Consider the following 14,733-nt stretch of genomic DNA (forward strand, 5'->3'; position numbering starts at 1 on the left):
GAACATATAACAATTGTTGGGAGTGTACAGACCACAAAAGTCAAGTGCAGATGACCTAGAGGAAGTCATATATTTCTTGCATGAAACACATGAAGAAAGAATAATATTAGCTGGGGACTTAAATTTACCAGAAACAGACTGGAATAATATTGATTCAACAACGTTAGTAAGGAAATTATTCACAGTGCATATTCAGGAACAACAATTGCTTCAGATTGTAAAAAAAAAAAAACTACCAGGGGACAGAACATAATAGACATTGTTTGTGTTCCCAAAGAAATTACTGTAACTTCAAGTCAAGTTTTACCACCGTTGATGTGCAGTGATCATGGGGTTATAAAGGTTAATTTGTTGCTAGATAATTCTGCCAAAGTGAAATCAAAGCCAATGTACAAAAGGTTAATTATAGATAATATGGAAGCAAAACAGTCACTATGTAAAACTAACTGGAGTGAGGTGTTCAGTGAGAAAAACTGCAAATGGAATGTGAAACATTTTGAAAGAAAATTTGAGTGCAAAAAATGAAAAAGGATCTAGGCATACAATATCAGTGGGATATATTTCCATATGAACAAGATATCTGATTAAATTGAGAGACAAAAAATATAGGAAATGGAAGAGAGTTCGAAATGCAACTTTGAAAACTGAAATAAACAAGCTGGACAAACAGATTAAGCATAGTGTGAGACAAGATTAAGAAAAATTGAAGAAAATGTATATAAAGATATTAAGCATAATAGAAAACCTTTTTATAGATACATAATATGTGGAAGGAATAAAGGCACACACATTGATAAACTGTGTGCAGATTCTAAAATTTATTTACGACACATCAGATTAGATGTATTTACAAAATCTTATGCAAAACAGTTTGGATCCACAAAATGGGTGATAAGTTGTCCTAGTGACATTCAGGTAAGCCCAGATACTAGAAACAAATTAGATTATATTGAAAAAGAACTGCACAAACTGGATCCAAACAAAGCACAGGGAGGAGACGAAATTAGTCACAATGACATGGGAACACTTCAGGAAGAACTTACAGTACCATTATATCTGTTATTCACTAGGTCATATAAGTATGGGGAGATTCCTCAAGATTGGATACATGCGCTTATTAAACCTGTTTTTCAGGGAAAGGGGAGTAGGACAAACCCAGAGTCACATAGACCCTTAAGTGTACTTTCATGTTGTGAAAAAATAATGGAGAAGGTAATATTGGATAAGTTATTGTCAGAACTGGATAGGTTGGGACTTGAAACCATATATCAGCGTGCATATGCTGAAAACTGATTTATTGCCACCTGTAACATGATGTTCTATAACAATATAATAACAGCTATGAATGAAAATTTGTGATGTGATGTAATTTATATAGATTAAACTTCAGCATTTATGAAAACAACAAAAACTGCAGAAACGACTGGAACAAGTAAGACACGGACTATTTATTAATGTAAGCGCTTTCGGCCGAGAAAATACTCAGCCTTCATCAGACACAATGCATTTAACACACAGCTGCCTACATATATAGGCTCAAACATACACCAAATTAAAAATAATTAGTTAATTAACTAATCAAGTTTTCGAACCAATTAAAATCCTGCACAATAATCCTTCTTTTCTTAAAAAACAAGTAACACAAAACACAAATTTCCTACTCGATTTTTTCAAAAAATACTGTTGGTTTCCTATTACTGACTTATCTCTAATAAATCCATAAAAAACATGTAAACCATGAAAACACTTTGTGACAAGTAATACAAGTTACTTCCAATTAACTAAAACACAAGTATAATTTAGAAATTAATTTAAAGTTCCCACGTTCCTGGCACTACCACTTTTAAAGATAAAATCACACTATAAAAATAAATAGATGAAATATAATATATACTCGCCATCTTAATATTTATCTTAAGTAATGCTTTTGACTTAAGAATGCATTTGATAGAAGCATAGTTATTCAAGCCTGGGGGGAGATGTGCAGATGTTCTAATCTGCCAGAACAATTCTTGCTCTTCCAGATATAACTGCCAAGGGCCACCCCTGATATCATTTTTAACCTGGTGGACTACGGTGAATAGAAAAGTATGTTCTGGATAATCTAAAATGTGCCTAGCAAGTGCATTAGTTTGATCCTTCCTCCCTATGGCGTATAGATGTTCATAAATTCTGTTTTTTGCTCTCCTTTCAGTTTTGTCTATATAGAAGGAAGGGTATTTCTCACATGAGGCAACATATACTACCCCTCTGGTTTCACAATTATAGTTACCGTTGATAAAATATGTTTTCCTGTTAATGTTGATTTTGTTCCCAGGGAGGATGAATTTACATTGGGGGCACATTCCACATTTTCGCATCCCCACTACCTTATCTTTAATTTTAACTGTGGTCGTTTCAACTAAATTTTTAAGATTAACCCCCCTTCTATATGTAAATTTTGGGTGTGTTCCTACTACTTTAACTAACGCTCTATCTTCTAAGATGATACTCCAATTCTTAACTATTATATTCCTAATAGCTTCATAGTCCACACTATATGTAAACAAAAAATTAATGCCAGGTAGTTCAGTGGTAAACATGTTTGTGGTGTCATTACTCGATCTAAACATCGTGCCCCCACCCAAAAGGGGCAAGAAGTGCCCATTATTTCTTTTAGCCTGCACTTCATACATCATCTCTTTAATTAAACTATCAGGATACCCTCTACTGGAGAACATTTTTCCTATGTTGTCACATTCCCTAATAAAATCATACTTATCTGAAATCATCCTGGCAGCTCTAACAAACTGCCCCTTTACTACACTTCTTTTTTGATGAAAGGGGTGACAACTGGTGTAATGAAGGTAACTATTTGAATAAGTTGATTTTCTATAGATCATAGATTTAAATTTGTTGTTTACTTTATCTTTACAAATTTTCACATCTAGGAAGTTCATTTCATCAACTCCTATGGTATAAGTAAATTCTAAGAAGTCAGTCATTCTAGAGATACTGTCAATAAAGTCAGGTATCTGCTTTTGGGGCCCTTTCCAGATGAAACACGTCATCTTGGTATCCAATATACCAAGTGACATATTTTTGATACATTTCATTACTAAACAGCCAGTTACTTTCCCAAAATGCCATTACGCTGTTAGCAAAACTGCACCCACAAGGTGACCCCATGGCTATCCCGGTATTTTGGAGAAAAACCTGGTTCTTAAACACTAAGAAGTTGTTTGATAATACTAAATCTAACAGAGTTTCAAATAGATACATCTGTACACTAGTGGCATTTTTAACCATCATAAAATTCCTTGTCCAATCAATACCCAACTGGTGGGTAATAACTGTGTATAGATCTTTCACGTCAACCACTAGAAAGACGTAATCTGAGTTGTACTCGATTTTGTTTATATTCTCAAAAAAATTCCAGGAGTCCTTACAAATTTGAGGTTCCCCCTGGATTAAAGGTTTAAGGATGCCATCAACATATTTGGCACAAGCGTAGGTGATAGATCCTCTCCCATCCACTATTGGCCTAAGTGGGGGGGGGACTGCCAAATTTTTATGAATTTTTGGGGTACCAAATATAGTGGGAATCCTTGGGGCTGACATAGACAGAAAGTGAAAAATATCACAATCAATTCTACCTTCCAAGAAGAGGTCATCCAATACACCCCTGATTTTTTTATAGGCTGCATGGACCTCATTCAAGCTAGATCTCAAGTAGACATCAGACTGTAGATGGTTCAACATCTTGTTTTCATAGAGGTATTCATCCATGAAAACCAGGCACCCTCCCTTATCTGGCTTCATGACTCTAACCTTACATTCATTGAGTAGCGAAATGAAATCTAACTCATGTTTAGAAATATTGCTTCTCGTCCTCCTAAGATGTTTATTAGTATTCAATCTAGCCCTTAAATCAATGTCACATAACTTTTCAAAGGTGTTTAACACACAGTACAATGGTGGATTAAAAATGCTTGACACTCTATAGGTGTTAAGAAGTGCAGGTGTGTTCCCTAAAGAAAATGCCAAATTCAACTTCCTAACATACAATTTTAGGTCAATAATGGTTTTAACAAGTTTACCCTTTTTATCTGGGATAAAAGAAAGTCCTTTTGAAAAGAAGTCAATCAAGGATTGCTCAACGGTTAAAACCGTATAATTATATATCTTAAAATCCCCATGTTGACTAGTAAGGACCTTAGGTCCTGTCATTAAAGGGAATGTCATCTCTTCCATTGATTCCCTCTTCTCCTCCTCTGTACTTGACCCCTGTTGTTTGATCGGGTATTGTTGTTGTTCGGTCTATTCCTGACCCTGGAAAAACCCTGGTCACTTTCACTATGAGCAATTACCTCTTCTTGATTTTGATTGTGACTTTGTACATTATTGTTGTTATTATTATTAGCTTGACTCCTAATGCGTTCACTTCTACGGACCGGTACCTGTTCTTGATTGGTACTATCATCCAGCATAGTAGCTGCATTATGGTCTTCACCTTCCCTAGATAAATTGTGTCCCACTATAGGGGGAGGGGGATAGGCCTTGTTGTTTGCATAATCTTTAACATCTCTATCCATTTTACGATTTTTATTTATTACAAGTTTAGAGATAGATGCTTCAATACTTGAAAAAATTCTTAGGTAATCATATTTATACCTTACAAAGTCATTATCTTGTAATAACCCAGTCTCGAGCACTTCTAACTCATCTTTAAGGCCTATGATCTCTGATCCATAGAAGTTAATCAGTGAAAGCAAAAATTCAAAACCCTGTTTATCAAACAGGGTTAACAGTTCTTGATGGTATAGAGAATTATTTACCAGTCCAGCAGGATAACGCCATTGGCGTAATCCCTTAGGGATTACCTTCTTAGAAATGCATTCCTGAAGGTAAGCAACCTCCAGTTGTAGTTTCCTGTTGTAGTTTCCTGCACCAAAACAGTTTTTGGTCAAAGGTGTTCAATTTATCTACAAAATTACTCACCGAGCCTTCTCGGTTCGTAGATCTCTCATCCAAATTATTAGACAGACCAAAGAAGTCTTTTTTTCCCAAAAAGTTAGCCATCGATGGTATAGATGTAGAATTACTAGCTCCGTTCACCAATTCAAGCGACTCATTTCCTTGTTCAAGCAAATCATTTCCACTACTCCTCCATGTGGTTCTACCAGCATCAGGCTGCCTGGGTGAATCACTAGAACTGTTTACAGGCTGAGACGTCTGCTGATTCCCCAGGCGCCCAGCAGGAAATGCAGTTACTTCAGTATTCCCTCTAGAAACAGTAGATAAACCAGGAGGGTTCCTGTTTGCATTCGATTCCACCTTTTGTGATAAGTCATCGACTCTAGTTAACAGAAGGTTAACTAGAGTAGTTAGGTTACCCAAAGCATTCGCTTCCTCCGAATTTTGAATAGGATTAGATTCTCGTTCCATGTCCTGTGAGAATAATGACTGTGAATTAGTCCTATTGTGCCCACTCTGCATACCAGTACCTCCGTTTCCACTAGACATCTCCAACCAAAACTTCAGCATTTGACAGAGTAATACACAAAACACTGATTAATAAATTAGTACAACTAGGTGTTGATGTACTCTTGATAAGATGGATAGCTGAATGGCTTACAGGACATGGCAAGTATCATACAGCAACTGGACAGGTGAAATCCTTGGTTATAGTCAGGGTGTCCCACAAAGCTCTGTCCTGGGCCCTTACATGCTTAGATTGTATCTTTCAGACCTAACATTTTCATCTGAGGTGTTCTACAGTCTATATGCAGATGAGCTGAAATTGGGTAAACTGATTACATGTGTTACAGATAAGGCATGTCTGCAAAATAACTTGACTAAATTAACCATTTTGGCACAGGAGAATAATATGCTGATAAATACATAAAAAAACTAAGCATATGAGATTTGGGAGACATAAATTGAAAGGTGAACATTTAATACAGCACACAGTGATTAAAACTGCAGACTTGTTTAAGGCCCTGGATAAATGGGTAGATTCAGCTATGAGTTTTTCTAATAGTGTCAACCAATTGGTTAATGATAGTTATAGAACTATAGGTTGTATAAAAAGATTTATAAAGTCTAGGAAATCAAAAATAATGAAGTCATTATTTGTTAGTAACATTATACCCAAACTTGAGTATGGAATAACAATATGGAAACTATATAAGAAAACAAGCATGAGTAAACTGGAAAGAGTACAGCGGAAATATACCAAGGGCATCCATGGATGTGAAATTTTAAGTTATTATGAAAGGCTAAAATATCTGAATTTGTACAGTGTCTCTTACAGATATCTAAGATGAGATCTTATTTAGGTATATAGTGCATTTAGAGACAGCTACCTCTGGGAATGTTTAGGGTTATCAAAAAGTACTAGGGAATCATCTGACAACCTATGTAGGAGATTCGATAGGAATGAGAAGTGCTCTAATTGGTTCTTTGACAGATGGAATAGACAACCAAATTACATTAAAGCAAGTACTAGTTTACATATTTTTAGGAACAGCCTGGACACTTATTATGGGAACAAGTGTTTTGGTATATTGGCAAGCTAGAATGACATTAATGCCTGTGCTTGAAATATTTGTATGTACGTATGTATGTAAGCAGTTTGGTGTGGGTTATTGGGGTAATCATAGTTTGATTTTTGGACATGATGGTAAAAACCAAGAAGATGAGGGGGATCTAGCTTTTGTTGCAATTCAGAATGAGTTGGGAGTTAGTGAGCCATGTTTCAACAGATAGAAATGAATCTTGGGTTATAGTATGCGGGTCTTGTAGAGTGGGGGCTGCACATATTAAGGTTGAATCATCCGCATATTGTACAACAGATGCCTGGGATGTGGAGTGCTGACCTGGTTGGTGAATAGAGAAAATAGTAGAGGTCCAAGGATGGAGCCTTGTGAGACCCCTATGGCAACTGGGAGCAACAGAGAGAGGTGGTGTTGCCACTGGATGGCTTGCAGTCATCCTGCAAGGTAGCTATAGAACCATGTGATAGAGGAGCTGCTAAGGTTTAGGGTGGAGATAATGTTGATGAGTTTATTGTTATTTACCACGTCAAAGGCTTTGGATAGGTCCAGAAATATAGTATATACATATTGCCCATTGTTTCTATGGTGGTTAACTGTATTTGTAAAGGACATTAGTGCAGTTGTGGTACTGTGAAAAGGGCAAAAGCCATGTTGGGTGTTTGACAGCAGTTTGTGTGTGAGAAGGTAGTCCATTTGTTGGGTGTGGACTACTCTTTTTAATATTTTGGATAAGGGGGACAGGATGGCAACTGGGCAATAATTTGTAAGTTCAGTGGAATTGCCACCCTTCTGTAGTGGTAGAATATGGGAGGTTTTCCAAATAACAGGGACCTAGCCTTCAGATATTAACCGGTTGATGAGTATAGCAACTGGATAGGCTATTGCTTCAGCTGAAATTTGTAGAAAGTCAGATGGGAGGTCATCTGCAGCTAGGGTAGTTGGCTTTAGTTTTTCTAGTAGTTTTTAATGGTTCTAACAGATACTGGGCATAAGTTAAAATGGGAAGTGTCTTCTTGGGAGCTGGTGCTGTGCTGGGGTGCAAAAGGGGTAGATGAGCTTTCAAAGCATTGAGAGTTTGCTAGAGCTTGAAGTTTCCGTAAAGTATTTATTGAAATGGGTTGCAATATTGTCAGAATTATTAGCTAATGTTGGATTAGGGGTAGCTGATTTACCTGGGTGAAGTATGTTTTTAATTGCAGCCCAGAATTTTTGAGGGTGTTTTGTGTGTTTATTCTGGATATTGTGATAGTAATAGATTTTAACTAATCTTACAAGTTTTTCTGCTTTGTTATGCAGTTCTTGCAGTTCTAGGTATGTTTGCCTTGTGAACTGGGTTTTGTTTTTGTGAAATTGTTGCCAAGCTTTGTATCTAGCTTTGAGTAATGCTCTACATTATTTAGTTAGCCAGGGTGCATAATTAGTTTTAATTCTAATAGTTCTAGGGGGTACATGGCAGTTTAGTATTTCTAGGAAGGTGGTGTTGAAGGGATTTACTGCGTCTTCTAGAAGTAGGTGTTTGAGAGGTTCCCAGTTGCAACTATTGAGGGAGGATATAAAACTGTTTGGGTTGAAGTTTTTTTTGTGTTTCTAATTACCCGGAGGGTGAACAGTATGGACTGGTGAGTACGCATCCTAAGAAAACAAGGTTAGCTGATGATCACTTAGACTGTCAGGGAGACAACCTGAATGGGACGGTAGGGAGGGGTTACTAACCAAAATCCAGTTGAGGATTGACTGACATTTGGAAGATTTGTCTGTCCTTGTAAGGGATGTAATGCGTTGGGTAAATCTGTGGAGGTTAATATGGGATGATGGATTATGTGAGGAGTATTTAAGCCAATCGATATTGAAATCACCCATCAGGATTGTTTCATGTGGGAGGGACATGGAAGTCCAGTGAAGTAAATTTTCCAAAGTGGGGATATTGTTTCCTGGCAGAATATAACAGCCAATGATATTAATGTGTGTTATGGTTAAGTTCTAATGTGGCAAATAGAAAGAAGTTCAGTGTTATCAAAGTCTGGAGTGGATAGGTTTAGGAGGTCTACTATTATGTGGCTTTTAAAGAGGATTGCTACTCCTCCGCCCTTTCTTGATATTCTGTCTTTACATAGAATAGTATAACCATGAACTGTTATTTCATTGTTTTTATTGTTGGGCTTAAGCCATGTTTCAGTTAATGTTACTATATCTGATAAGTATAGGGAGAGTAGGGCATGCAGATCATGAACTTTATTTGCTATGCTCCTTACATTCATGTTAAGGAGAAGTAGGGAGGACTTGTTTCTCTGGTATAAAGTTTTGAGGGTGAAATTTTTGTTGCTGGTTACTGTGTCTGGTGGTGGCATTGGGCCAGGATTTGGGTGTATATCACCAGATTGGTTTTATTGATCTATGTTAATGTTGTTGTTGTGTCTTTCAGCTTTTCCCGGTTAGGGGTTGCCACAGCGGAACTCCGGTCCGCTAATGATTGGCAGCAGATTTTTACGTGCCGAGTTGCCAGCTCTGACGCACAACCTTCAACGAAGGTACGCCCATTCATGCATGTCTCCACACAGAAGACGCTCTAGCTGAGAATAATATCACCCGGAAATCAAAGGGATGGGTTAAATATCAAACCATAATGTTGCACTTAGCAGCATTTATAAGTTCATAGATTCATAGCTAAGTACTAGGCTAGCTGCCCTTGTGGGCAATTTTAAGTCTAGCCAGATTTCCTTTTGGTGCCTGAATTAATCTATCCCATTTGGTTATAGGTTGGCCTTACACATCCCATAGTCAACAATTAAATATTACCCCTAATGAGAATAACTGGAATTATACCACAGATAATTTGAGGGAACCCATGCATGGGATAAAGCATGTAAGAGCAACCTCTGTCTGTTAGTAGTAGAGTGCAATCTTGGAGTAAATTTTCTGTTTCCCATCCATAGATCCAAGTTGCACTTGAGTGTGGACAGGGATGAGCTTTGTTTTACATTACAATACGATATTCAGCAGTACCATAATACATTTTCTGTAAGGTAACAATGCAGCATTCAGTGGGGCCATTGTCCTGAATTCAACAGTGTCACAATACAACTTTCATCAGTGCCGTAATGCAGCTTTCCCCAGTGTCATGGGTCATCATTCAGTGGTGTCATAATAAAGGATTCATCAGAGGTATAATGCAGTACTCAGCAGTGTCATAAGGCCAACTTCTACAATGTGATGATAGAATGTAAAGAAGGGTGATAATGCAAAGTTTGACAGTTTCATAAAGCAACATTCAGCAGTGTCATAACAATACTCATCAGTTTGATAATAAGCCATTTTACAATGTCATAATGCAGTGTTTAGCAACATCACTAGTCTTATATGTAAAGCCATGGAAAGAATTATCATGGAGATGATCAATAGAGATATAGTAAACTGCCAGACACTAGACCCAACCCAGTTTGGTTTCGTCAAGGGCAGATCATGCCTACTCAACCTGGTGGATTTCTTTGAGAAGGTCACCAAAGCAATGGATGAGGACAAAATAATTCACACTGCCTGCCTTGACCTAGCCAAGGCATTTGACACAATACCCCACTCAGGTATTGTTGACAAACTCAAGAGGTTAGGTACAAACCGATATGTCACCCAGTAGATAGCCAACTGGCTCATAGACAGGACCCAGGAAATTAGAACTGGGGAGTCCACCTTTACAAAGAGGCCAATCACAAGTGGAGTCCCTCAGAGATCAGTCCTTGGACTGCTCCTTTTTGGCATTTACTTCTCAGAAGTCAAGGCCAATGTCAGTGGTCTCTGGCTGACTAAATTTACAGATGATTGCAAATTAGGAGCTGTCATTGAATCTCACACTGACACAAATGTTCTCCAGGAGGGGCTAACACAGGCAAATAACTGGTGTTACAGCCATGAACTAAAACTAAATGCCAAGAAATGCGTAATATATCCTTTGGGAAATCATCCAACCTTGGTAACTATCATATTGACAAGAAGAAAAAAACGCTGCTCCAAAGCCACAAACTGGTATTTTAATAAACAAGGTCTGATTATGTTTCTGTAGCATTGGAAATGAAAGCACTTACATTTGTTTATTAAAATACAGTTTTGTGGCTTTGGAGCAGTGTTTTTTCTTCTTGCAGTGTTACTTTTCACTATTGGGCTTGGTTACTTGGTATCATATTGACAACACACCCTGTAGAGTTGACACAGTAGTCAGTGACTTGGGGACACACATACATAGTAATCTAGCCTTTGATCATTACGTGTCTACAGTGGTGAGAAAATCATTCTATGTTGAGCAACTTATAAACAAACGTATGGCATCTAAGTCCAAGGAAGTCATTGTTCCACTGTATTCGGCATTCATCAGTCCTATCATTGAGTACAATGCGCCCTTTGATATGTACCTAACCAGACATATTCAACAAATGGAATGTCCACAGAGGTTCCTCACTAAAAGAATACAGGGTGTAAGTAATATGTCCGTCTATGGGACAGGCTCCCATTCCATGTGAATCAGAGTTCCTCCCTAACCCAATTCAAGTGCAACTTAGACAATTGGATGGGAAACCGGAAATTCATCCCTGGTTTGGCACCTATGTCTCTAATGCAAACAGGTAACCATAAATGGTTCATCTCCCAAGCGCATGGTTACACTTATCAAGGGTATCAGAACTTGTCAGAGATTTTGGATGCATGGCTAGGCTTAAAAAGGCCCTTGTGGTTGTTAGCCTAGTAAACACTTATGAACCCATGAACCATAATACAGTATTCAGCAGTGCCATAACAACTGTCAGCATTGTCATAGAGCAGCCTTAAGTAATGTCATAATATACCCTTCAGTAATGTCATAGGGCAGTACTGAACAATGTCAAAATGCAGCATTCGGTAATCTCACAAAAGCACAGCAACAATATGAGCACATCCCCACTAGGACCATGAGATGTCTATCCACATACAGCATCAAGCAGGCACACTAAAGTTCATACTTTCCTTTTCAAGCACTTAGTGCTCACCCACCAAATCATATAGGGTTGTGCATGACAACCTTGATGTAAATTAGTTTTTTTCCTCATCCTTTCATCAAGACTAAACTTAAAGGTAGTTAAAGTAGTACTTTTTTTGACCTATAGATGCAACTTGTCCCACAATATGTGAGTATATTGAGTAGGAACCTTTCTCTTCATTGACTCTGGGTTATTTGTCGGTGAAGCTTTATATCCCTAGTGCAAATATTGGTAGTACCACTGGCTTGCCAAGGAACAGGAGGACAAATATAATTTAGTATTACATGGCCCAAAAAGTGAGACTAAGGGCACTTCAGAGCAACTTGTAGGCCACTGAGTATAAAAAGAATTATGCTAATCAATCGGGATAGTTGAAGGATTTAAGGGCTTAAATGTTCTTGCTTATGTGTCTTTGGGGCTTTTCCATTTGAGTGAATCCAGACCTTATCTAAACAATCCTATCTTAGTTTGTGATTTACTGTGGAATTGACTGGTAAGAGAAGTCTTATTTGAATTTATATTTTATTTTTTACCACTGTTTTTCACTGTTTGTAGTAAGGAAAGGATAGCTCATACACTAGACAAGATTTATATTGATTTATATTTTGCTGTTTTACTTTTAATTTTCACTGTTGGTTATTAGAAAGGGGCGGTTTTAGACAGGCAAGCAACAGCCATCTCAAGGGGACTAGTCAGCTATAAATTCACACAGACTGCAGAGAGTACAATCCAGAGCTTATGATTTATTGATCTTTACTGTTAAAAAGAAGTGCTACTGCGAGTGATAGTGAGCAAAAGCTATTGTGTGCATTCACTCATGAAGTAAAGGAATTACAGCTTTTGCCTGACTTTCAGAACTTGTACAGTCAGAACAACAACTTTACTGTACTTACTTTTGTATTTAGTTGTATATTGTTTGTGTGATTTTCTCATATAATTTCATTTAAGTTCTCTCTGATTTCTGTGGTTACTGATTTTGATTATTCTTTTCTTTTATTATTTTTTATTTGAAGTTAAGTAAAGATTCCTTAAATGAGTATGCCATTAATGATTTGCTAAAGCAGAAATACCCTGTACCCTGCTATGTATATTTAAAGGTAACAGCTGATAACACTGGTGATCTGTGTTCCTCTTATCAAAAGTTGGATGATTTGCTTACATTATTCGAAGTAAATCTAGACTTACTGATGATGATTGCACTTGTGCAACTGGCATGGCTTGGAGAACTATTGTTTCATATATTAGTGAGTGGACTGGTGAGATAAATAATGTTAGGCAAAGAACAAAGAGAACACATTTAGGAAATGATGCACCTATTGTCTGTAAAGATCATTAAACCCCTATGAAACAAGACAATGCCCCTGACAACTTTGGAGTTCGGGATGCAAGTATTCAGCAATCTGAGGATTCAGAGTGTTAGAAGGAAACAAAAAAGGAAAGCAAGAAAGACATTCACAACAAATGACAAGGAAGAAAAAGAAACTGATAAATGTCTGTAAAGTAAACATGCTAAAAAGGACACTGCTTTGTTATGTAACACACAGATTACAGGGAATGATAACATTTTTTTCGATCAGAAAACCTTCTATCTATCAGAAAACATTGTCTAGAGAAAAGGGCATAATTTTTCCAAAAGAAAAGGTAGAAAAAAGAGGCAAGGGTCAGGTGAAAAGGAAGAAATTAACATTGAATATGGAAAGATTGAAGAACATTACTGTAAGAAAAAAGAAGAGAAAGACAAATGTTGGCTACATGACCTTTTCACTCATTGTTTTAGTTTGCTAGTTGGGATATTTTGCAGTCACCCTAAGATTTATGGATATCATTTGGGTACGACAACCCTGTGATTCCAAACGTTAGCCATACATTCCACTTATGCTGTGCTGATGATGACATAATAAGGCAGAAATATGCATGTCCACAACTAGTGGTGTTTGGCCTGAATTTGTCCATAAATAGACTTAAAAGAAAAAGTCATGGACATTCACAATTGTCATTTAGCTGAAACACCTGTGTGGAGTCTGCATGTCCTCCCCGCGGTTGGGTAGCATTCGAAAGACATGCGTGCGTAAATGGGTGTGCCTTCATTGAAGGCTGGGCGTCAAGCTGGCACCTCGGCGTTTCATAAAAATCTACTGCCAATCATTAGCGGACCGGAAAAAGACAAAAGACAAACAACAACAACAACAACCTGATGTCCTTAAAGGGTAATTTGCATATACCCCATGTCATCTGTACTACAAAAGGTTTAAGGAATCCCAAAGTGGAAAGTCTAGCTTTGTTAGATTTTTCTCTTTGTTTTTTAACCAATTGTTTTTTTCTGTGTGACCTTTTTACTCATTATTTTAATAAAGACAACCCTGGAATATACAACAATTGTTGGAGTGTACAGACCACCAAAGTCAAGTGCTGATGACCTAGAGGAATTCATACATTTCTTGCAGGAAACACAGGAAGGAAGAATAATATTAGCTGAAGACTTAAATTTAGCAGAAACAGATTGGAATAATATTGATTCAACAACATTGGTAAGGAAATTATTCAAGGCATATGTTCAGGAACAACAATTGCTTTATATTGGAAAAAATACTAGGGACCGGAGCATACTAGACATTGTTTGTGTTCCTAAATAAATTATTGTTACTTCAAGTCAAGTTTTACCACCAGTGATCTGCAGTGTTCATGGGGTTATAAAAGTTAATTTGTTGCTAGATAATTATGCCAAACTAAAATCTAAACGAATGCACAGACGGTTAATTACAGATTATATGCAAGGAAAACAGTCAACATGTAGTACTAAATGGAGTGATGTGTTTACTGGAAAAACTGCAGATGAAATGTGAAAAGTTTTGGAAGAGAAATTGTTTGAGTCCAAAAAAAAAAATGTTTAATATCAGGATCTGGGCATACAATGTCAGGGGGATATATTTCCATAAGAACAAGTCACCTGATTAAGGTGAGAGACAAAAATTATAAGAAATTGAAGACAGGTCGAACTACAACTTTCAAAACTGAAATAAACAAGCTGGACAAACAAATTAAGCATAGTGTGAGACAAGATCAAATAAAATTTGAAGAAAATGTATATAAAGATATTGAGCATAATAAGAAACCTTTTTATAGATACATAAGATGTGGAAGGAATAAAGACATACAAATTGATAAACTGTGTGTAGACTCTAAAATTTATTCTC

The sequence above is a fragment of the Protopterus annectens genome, chromosome 1.part0 (genome assembly GCF_019279795.1).
Source record: "Protopterus annectens isolate FY-2018-M chromosome 1.part0, PAN1.0, whole genome shotgun sequence".
Classification (NCBI taxonomy): Eukaryota; Metazoa; Chordata; order Ceratodontiformes; family Protopteridae; genus Protopterus; species Protopterus annectens.